General features: G+C 43.5%; 1 pseudogene; it reads right to left on the bottom strand.

The window, feature by feature from the left end:
• Positions 1-4,085: 4,085 nt before the first annotated feature.
• LOC125931552 (transcription initiation factor TFIID subunit 10-like) lies at positions 4,086-4,797 on the bottom strand (annotated as a pseudogene).
• Positions 4,798-9,192: the final 4,395 nt, after the last annotated feature.

Below are 9,192 nucleotides of genomic sequence, written 5' to 3'. Positions count from 1 at the left end.
TAAAATAAGAGCACATTCCAAGGAATTGGGTACTAGGACTGCAAATATGAGTTTTGGCAGGGGAGCACAATTAAACCCATAATAGGTCTTCTGCCAAGTCTTTCCCTTGAGAGAGCTTGTCTTCATTCTATTCGATGCACACTTTTAGGAATTTGCATTTGCTGGGACTGGTTGACAGTCCCTGGCCCCTAGGATTTTGTGACCCACCCTGCTGTTGTGCATCCTCTTTTCTTTCTAAGGGCTCCTCTTGAGTGATTTAATTTGGATACAATCTCAGACCACTTACCATCATAGTTTCTGCATGTGGGCGTCGTTGATCGTAGCCTTTTCTTCTGCAGATGGTGGAAGTGCAGTTCACTCCCAAGTTGGAATTCTGTATGAGGACTCTCCGACTTTGCTTCATGGTTGGATACTGTAACAATGGTGCTTGCTTTACAGGATGATGTATACAGCTTGGGCAGCTTCCTAGGATGTTTCCTGGAGTGTTTATTCTTTGTTTAATAGCCAGATAGGAGCTACCATCGGAGGATGGCTTGGATTCTTAAGGAATATACGGGAAAAGAGGAATACATTACTGATGTTCAACTCCCAGTGGAGCACATGATTAAGAAAGTTAGTTTGGGTTTTAATGTAGCAGTTGCCCCAGAAGGCTGGCTTTCATTAAAATAGAACATTTAATTATGTATTTTGGGGTTGGGTGGGCCAGACTCTTGATGGTAGAGAGTATGACTACCATACTGACCACTCTGATGAAAGAATTCTATATTTCTTCAACTAAACTCTTTTATTTTTTAAAAAATTTTTAATTTTTTTACATCTTATGTATTTTTGAGAGATAAAGACAGAGCATAAGTGAGGGAGAGGCAGAGAGAGAGGGAGACACAGAATCCAAAGCAGGCTCCAGGCTCTGAGCTGTCAGCACAGAGCCCGACACGGGGCTCGAACTCACAAACCGTGAGATCATGACCTGAGCCGAAGTCAGACGCTCAACCAACTGAGCCACCCAGGGGCCCCTCAACTAAACTATATTATATCTTTGCTTGGGGACATGGGATAATTCCAGCAGAACCAGTTATGGTCCGTTTCTTTGTGAGATGGCCTAGCTTCTCAACTTAGAATATGATTGTACTGAGCACTAAATGATTTGCCCTTTGGATATTTGCCATACCTCTTACAGAAGGGACATGTTGCTTTCAACATCTTGTTCAACGGAGACTTTAGGGATATGTCTGAGTCACTGCATCTTCAGTTGTTCCATCCTTAACTGTAGGCACTGTTGGTAATTTTCTAATGGAGTTTACATATTTCAAACACTCCTCCATCTTTGTATACAGCCTTGTGGTTCCAGCAAGTGTATTGCTATGGTCACAGGGTTGCTTTGAAAGAGGAGGATTACCTACACAGAAGGATAGGGGGTGACACCTTCACCTGGTGTGATGCATCCTCTTCTTTTTGTCTGAGCACACAGGTTTTGATTCGTTATTTTTTTTTCCAATCTGAGCTCTACCGGTTATCGTCCCTGTGGCCATGGGAGAGTCATTTAATGTCTGTGAGCCTCAGATTCTTCACTTTTACACGGGAGATATTTTATGATGCTCCCTATGTATTGAAACTGAAATGAGATGAGAAGTCTACAACTTTATATTTAGGTTTGTAGGTATTCTTATTCATCATAGCAATCGGATGTTATATTCAGTCAAAAATGTAGGAATTCAAACCAAGGGCAGTGAGCTAAGGCTCATCAGGTGAGAATCTTAGACGTTTGTGTTGATCTATTTGAATTAACTGTTTGAAAGTAGCCTCTAGTTGAATGTGGATAAATTTGATTGTCTAACATTTGTACACATAGTCAAAGTTAGGTAAGAAGGAAGAATATGAGGAGGGCAGATTTCAAAGTGATTTTTATTTTGGATACAGAAAAAGAGAGAATGTCCACTCGTGGAAATTGTCTCTCCAGTATTCCATACTGGCAAAGTGCACGCACCTTTCTACCATATTTTTAAAATGCAAAGGTTATGGTGTTTGTATGTGGCTTGTGGGGCAGGCCTTGTCCAGATGGAGGCCGTCCCTTAGGGGATGTGAGTCCATGAACATCTCCTGCAAGTCTTTATCTGAATGTCTTTATCTGTTACCTGTTGCATTGTGCAATATTCTCTCATCGATCTGCTTATTCTTTGTGCTGAATATTCATCTTTTCATGATGAAGGACCAGGCACTCCTTTGGGAGGCAGCACTAACCAGAGGGACTTGTTTCTGCTCTTAACGTGCTAACACGCTCCAGGGTTTATCAGTGGTTTAGGGTTTACTCATAGAACTATAAAATTGTTGTATAAGAAGTACTCTGTATATTCTGGTAGGAGAAAACACACACTGGATGTTATAAGAGCTCATGGTATATGGAACCCAAGATTTATTCTGGAGTGGGGTCAGAGTGAGTGAGTAGTCAGGGTACAGTCCCAGATCTCTTACCTGATAGGACATGTTGCTTTCAGTGTCCTGTTCAGTGCAGCCTTTCAGGGATATGTCTGACCCCCAGCACCCTCATGCACCAAATCTTTAATTGTGGGCACTGCACGTGCTTCTCTCGAACGACTTTATATATTTTAAACACTCCTCTTGGTGTTTGGACATAGCGCTATAGTCACATCAAGTGGTAGTGACTGGTCACTGCTGTGGGTTCAGGGTTACCCTCAGAGAGATTTACTGACTCAAAAGGGTATGGGGGTGGCAGTTGAATCTGGTGTGAAACACCCTCTTCCTATATAAGAGCATACGTTTTGGAGTGGCACACCGTCAGTTCTAGTCTGAGCTCTGCCACTTCTTGAACCTGTTGCCTTGGGAGAGGCATTTAATCTCCCTGAGGCTAGATTTCTTCACTTTTACACTGTAGATAGATATCGCATGACCCTCCCTGTATGCTGAAGCTGAAATGAGATGATAAATATAAAGCCTTAGTACAGCTCCTGATACTTAATACTGTAAACTTCTCATTCATTGTATCAATCAAATGTCAGATCGAGTGTAAAAAGTGTGAGTTCATAGAAAGAAAGTGTGAGCTTAGGTTGATCAGTGGAGAGTCCCAAAGGGTGGTTCTAGCTTGGGTATTTGGACATTTGAACTTTGAATGTAGCCCCTAGGGAAATAGGAACAAACTTCTTAGTTCATCATTTGTGCATCATGTAGTGAATGTTGTGGAAGGGAAGGGGAAATTTCAAATAGAATTTTCACTTTAATTCACATTTTGGAAGAAGAGCAAGAGAGAGTGGCCTTCCTGGGAAGCCTCTGTCTAGTAGTCCTTGGTAGCCAGGTGCAGGTTTTTTCCTTGATAATACTGAAAACGTCAGAGTGGTGCAGACTGGTATTTGGCTCGTGGAGCAGGCCTTATCCTCATGTAGTAGTCACTTAATGGGATGTGATTTTCTGGGACTGAAAGGCCGTCCATTCCTATGCTGAGAAGTCACCAAGTGTCTTTATCTCCACCTTGAGCTGTCATAGTCCGGAGAGGAGTGTTCTCCTACAGTCTTCATTTTGCCTACCTGGCTGTCCGAATCCTTTGGAACATATTCAGGTGGTAATTTGTTCACCATGTCCACAGTTATGTTATTGTTTAGCTTGCCTTCATGAGCGTAAGGAGAAAGTATTTTTTTCTCTCTGTGTATGATGATGATCATGATTTTGAGATGATAACTTCTAATGTGTTCCTAGTGCGGCCAACATGGCTGGGGGTAGGTGTCCTAACGTGTTACAAGGTACAAGAATGGAATTGATGTGCCACATAGGGACAGTCTGGGGAAACTGTGGGTAAGATAATGGGAGCGTGGTAAAAAGGCCAAGTGCTGCAGGGAGTGGTTATGGCAACATCTCATAATTGGACGGATCTGTGAGTCCTTTTTCAGGCCTCTTCTTCAGTCTAACTGATGGCCCCTCTCCCCCAGGAGTGCTGTTTTCCAATTGTTTTGTGGTAAAATAAGCACCATAAAATTTACCATCTTTTTTTTTTTTTTTTTTTGCCTGTCACAATAAGTTTATTATGAAAGCAGGCTGGTGTGGGGACAAGGGGACAGACAAGTACATTTAGGTTGGGTGGCTCAGGTGAAGTAGTGCAGCTTCTTCACACTGATGCCATACTCGCTGAGGGCAGGGGTCAAGTCCTCCATGGTTAGAGTGTACTTGCGGTCCTTGCTCTTGCTTTGGGAGCTGCCAGAAGCTGCGCCCTTCATTTTGCAGTGCTGTAGGGCATCGCTGGCAATATCTGAGATGAATTTCTGGGCAGCTAGGGAGATGAGCCGAATTATGCGTGGGTCCGAGGCCTCAAAGGCAGCGCGGTTCAGGTAGTAACCAGTCACTGCAGCTGGGATCGCAGGCGTGTAATCCTCCAGCTGCATCAGGAAGTCCACCATAGGCGTGCTGGACACCACCGGCCTCACGGCTCCTTTGGCCGCGCGTAAACCCCGTTACAGCACGTAAACCCCTTTAGACGTGGCCCCCTCTGGGGGCGCCACGCCGCCCGCCGACAGACACCGGAGCCGCCCCGCGCCGCTCGGCCGGCTCCCCGGCCCGTGCCGCCACGGGTCCCGTGCCCCCTGCCGCAGCTCCAGCCCCAGGTCCCCCTGCCGTCCCCGCAGGGTTGGCCTTGTTCTCCACAGCGGTGCCGGCGGGCAGCGCTGCGGGGGGTCGAGACCGCGGGCGTCGGGCCCGGCCCGGGACCGAGGCGGCGGAGCCCGGCGCCGCCTCGGGGTCCGCGCCGGAGCGTGGGAGAGGCAGAGAACCAAAATGTACCATCTTAATAATTTTTAAGTGTACTATTCAATACATTCACATTATTGTGCTACCAGCGCTACCATCCGTCTCCGGGACACTTTCATCTCATAAAACTGAAACTCTAGGGGCACCTGGGTGGCTTGGTTGGGTGAGCGTTCGACTGTTGATTGCAGCTCAGGTCACGTCTCAGGATTCGTGTATTCGAGCTCTGAGTTGGCCTCTGTGCTGACAGCTGGAGCCTGCTTGGGATTTTCTTTCTCCCTCTCTCTCTGGCCCGCCCTCGCTCTCTGTCTCTCACTCTCTCTCTCTCTCTCTCAAAAGAAATAAACTTAAAAAACCCAAAAAACAAGAAACTGAAACTCTATACCCATTAAACAAGAACTCCTCATTTCCCCTTCCTCCCATCCCCTGGAAACCACCGTTCTAGTTTTTGTTTCTGTTATGTTTTGCTTATCCATTCATCTGTCCATGGACACTTGGGTTGCTTTTACATTTTAGCTGTTGTGAGTAACGCTACTATAGACATGGGTGTGCAGATACATCTCTTTTAGACCCTGCTTTCATTTATTTTGGATGTATATACTCAGATGGAATTGCTGAATCATGTGGCAATTTTTTTAAAGTTTTTCTGAAGAAATGCCATACTGTTTTTCACAGTAGTGGTAGGTACCATTTCACCTTCCCACCAACAGTGCGTAAGAGTTCAGTTTCTCTACATTCTAACCAATACTTGTTATTTTCTGGGGTTTTTTGATAGTAGCCATCTTAATGGGTATAAAGTGGTATCTTAGTGTATTTTTGAATTGCATCTCCCTAATGATTAGTGATGTTGAGCATCTTTCATGTGCTTATTATTTTTTTTTTTTGTCATCGTATACTTTCTCAGAAGAAATACCCGTTCAAGTCCTTTGTCCATTTTTAATTGTTTTTTTGTTATTGTCATTTTTGTTGAGTTTATCCTATGATTTTTGTGCTCCGGCTTTTCATCCTATGTCTCTGTTCCTTCTTTGTCTTGTCTTTCTCTTGCCATCCTCGAAGTTTTCGTGTTTTCCAAGGACCTGTCTTTAAACTCCTCCTTGTCTCTGGTCCCTTCTTTGCCAAATCTTACCAGTGTGGAGATGATGTCTCCAGCCCATATTTTCTCTCTAGAGCTCTCACTTTTCTTCTGGCTCCCTGCTCTAGCGTCTCTTTTTTTCTTCCAAGGTTTTATTGAAATTCCACTTAGTTAACCAACATACAGTGTGATGTTAGTTTTGAGTTCAGTGATTCAGCACTTCCATACAACACCTCGTGCTTATCACGACAAGCACACTCCTTAATCCCCATCCCCTATTTCCTCTACCCGCCTCCCCTTTGGTAACCATCAGTTTGTTCTCTATAGTTAAGGGTCCATTTCTTGGTTTGTCTCTCTCCCCCAACGTGTTTGTTTTGTTTCTTAAATTGCACGTTATGAATGAAATCATATGGATTTGTCTTTCCCTGACTGACTTATTCTGCTTAGCATCATACTCTCTATCTAGCTCCATCTGTGTCGTTGCAAATGGCCAGATTTTGTTCTATTTTATGGCTGAGTAATATTCCATTTTGTATATATACCACATCTTCTTTATTCATTCATCAGTCGATAGACATTTGGACTGCTTCCGTAATTTGGCTATTGTCCTCTAACATCTCTTGTTCATTCCAGTCTTATGTACGATTCTGGGTGGGAATTTTGGTTATTTTTTAGGCTGGTTGTTGTGCTGCTGTCTCATTACTTTGGCATCTTGGAGTGTTTCCTGCCTTTGCATGGTCAGGGATTGCTCACCACCATGTCTAGCCCATAGGAGGAGGTGCAAGGAGAAGGGGCTGAGGTGTGTAACTGGAGTCCTGGCTGTTTGCTCAGGTAAAACTTCCAGTTCTGTATAAGAAGGGAAGTAATGAATGTTGATAAATAACTAGGCTTCTCTTGCTCAGGTAGCTTTATTATTCCTCATGTTGAGGCTTAGTGTTTGTTGAGTATGAAGATCCAGCTACCAGTCCCAACCAAGGAGGGCCATTGTGTGGAGGATGGCAGAGATCGTAACAATGCCAACCACGAGAAGAAGGAGCGCACGGACCTTGGCCCACTGCATCTTCGATGGGTTGTGAGTTACCAAGTAGGACTTAACACACAAGACACTTGGTTAGAATAGTGCTTTACTCGTGGAAAGGAGAAGAGACACATGATCAGCATCTGTAATGTGTGCCAGTCTCCCATGGCTAGCGGGTCCCTCCTGATAACTGATGCAGGGTGATGGACTGTACACATCACTCTTGTGCTGCAATTGAAGACCTCCATTCCTTTGCTGCTGGTGGGAGCAGAGGGAGCAGATACACTGATGGGGAAGGCCAGGTGCCACATGACACATACGTAAGGAATACAAACAAGTTCACAGTTTCCCCAGGGCAGGGGAGAATCCTTCAGGGAAAAGTTTTCTTACTGGGAATAATCTGGGGCCAAGTGATACCTCAGTACCCAACGTTTTTAGGGGAATGTTCCAGGGCCAGGGCCAGGATTAGCAGACAATCCTGGGGTGGGGGGCAATAGATCATGCAAAGGTTACTTCCCCAATAGTATTCTAATCAAATTTGGGGTGTATTAGAGTAGAGAATTACTGGAGCTACTCCCTTTCTATTAGGTGACATCATGTCCTCAAGGACAGACTAGTCTGAAGGATCATCTCATTACAGTAGTGGCTTCCTTGTATTTTTTCTTCTTTGTGTTGTCCTTGGCTAATAACTTTAAATATCCCACTTATTTAAAAAATTTTAAAATATTTATTTATTTTTGAGAGAGAGAGAGACAGAGCATGAGCAGGGGAGGGGCAGAGAGAGAGGGAGACACAGAATCTGAAGCAGGCTCCAGGCTTTGAGCTGTCAGTACAGAGCCCCATGTGGGCTCGAACCCACAAACCCGTGAGATCATGACCTGAAACCCGTGAGATCATGACCTGAGCCGAAGTCGGGCTCTCAACCGACTGAGCCACCCAGGCACCCCATAAATATTCCAGTTATTTCAATGGAAATTTAAACTTTATACTACCTGGGTTATTGTGAGTTCAGTTCAAAGCTATTTGGAAGTAATGTTCATTGCAGAGCACGAAACGGGATATGGCTCTCTGGTCAAGATGGCACCAGGGCCGTCTCTTGAATTTTTTTTGGTGTGTTTCCTGGGATGGGAGGATTGACATGGAGGAGGACTCCAAAAAATGATTTTTTGTAGTATTGGAATGTAAATAATCCTTGTGAAAATGTCTTTGGGAGTCTGTCTTATCAGTATAAACCTTTGCCTGACTCCCATGATGTGGTAGATGCCACGTAATATTCTGTAGCCAGACTCAAGGGGACTGTGATGACTGGGAGAATAAATCCTGTGTCAGAAATATGACTAAATACTCATTTCACAATACATACACTTCTCCGGTATAATGTTCTTGTAGAATGCAAACATGCTGAAGGAAACCTTAAGAGAACTGAGGTATCTAAGAAAGATAACAGGCAGAGAATCATGTATGTTTTAGGTAGGAGGCTCATCTTTACAATTGTGACTACTGAGAGCATAGGAAGGGATACTGATAAAGCCCTCCTGTATTCCGGAATAGCTGTCCTGTAGGCAAAGCAACATAATCAGTGCTGTGGAACATAGTGTTTGCTATACATTGTCTTCCCATCAATGACCATGTGGCACATTTGTAATTTGGTTTCTCAGTTTTCACATTCCACCAGAACTACTTTGTCATGTTCAAGAAGAATGTAATTAATATGACCATACATATTTGACATGCTTTGCATGACATAAGCACACTGGAGAAAAAGTCTGGCAATAAAATGACATAGTATGTAGGATAGGAGCAAGCTGGAAATGAGGATACGGTGCCAATTTGTGTGAAAATCAAGCCTTCTCAGCATAAATGTAGGTGGAGTATAGTTCACGACCTTTTCCTCTGATCAGTTTATGGATGACCATCAAAATCATTTTATTTTAAATGGGAAAAAGTGCAATAATGTGTCTTCAGCAGACTTTTCTTCTGTATCTTGTCCCTTACACGTGATCTTTATATTTTAAGAATTTTGGATCAGATACCAAGAAATTTTACTTTTACAACCATAATTCCGTGTAACCAAGGAGAATCAGATAAAGGTAATGAAGTAGAATGATTATGTTAAAGCAAAAAATGTTTCTGTGCAAAACTTAATAGTTCCACTAGATGGTAGCAAATGGTTGTTTTATACCTTTACAGTGACTGTGTTGTTTATAAAATGATCACTTTTCCTTCTTTCTTTCTTTTTTAAGATTTTATTTATTTACTTTTCTGAGTAAAACCTATACCCAACATGGGGCTAGAACTTAAAATCCTAGGATCAAGAGTTGCATGTTCTGCCAGCTGAGCCAGCCAGACACCCCAAAAT

This window comes from Panthera uncia, chromosome X, assembly GCF_023721935.1.
Source record: "Panthera uncia isolate 11264 chromosome X, Puncia_PCG_1.0, whole genome shotgun sequence".
In the NCBI taxonomy this organism is placed as follows: Eukaryota; Metazoa; Chordata; class Mammalia; order Carnivora; family Felidae; genus Panthera; species Panthera uncia.
The sequence above is the reverse complement of the archived record's forward strand: the minus strand, read 5'-3'. Positions and strand labels throughout refer to the sequence as shown.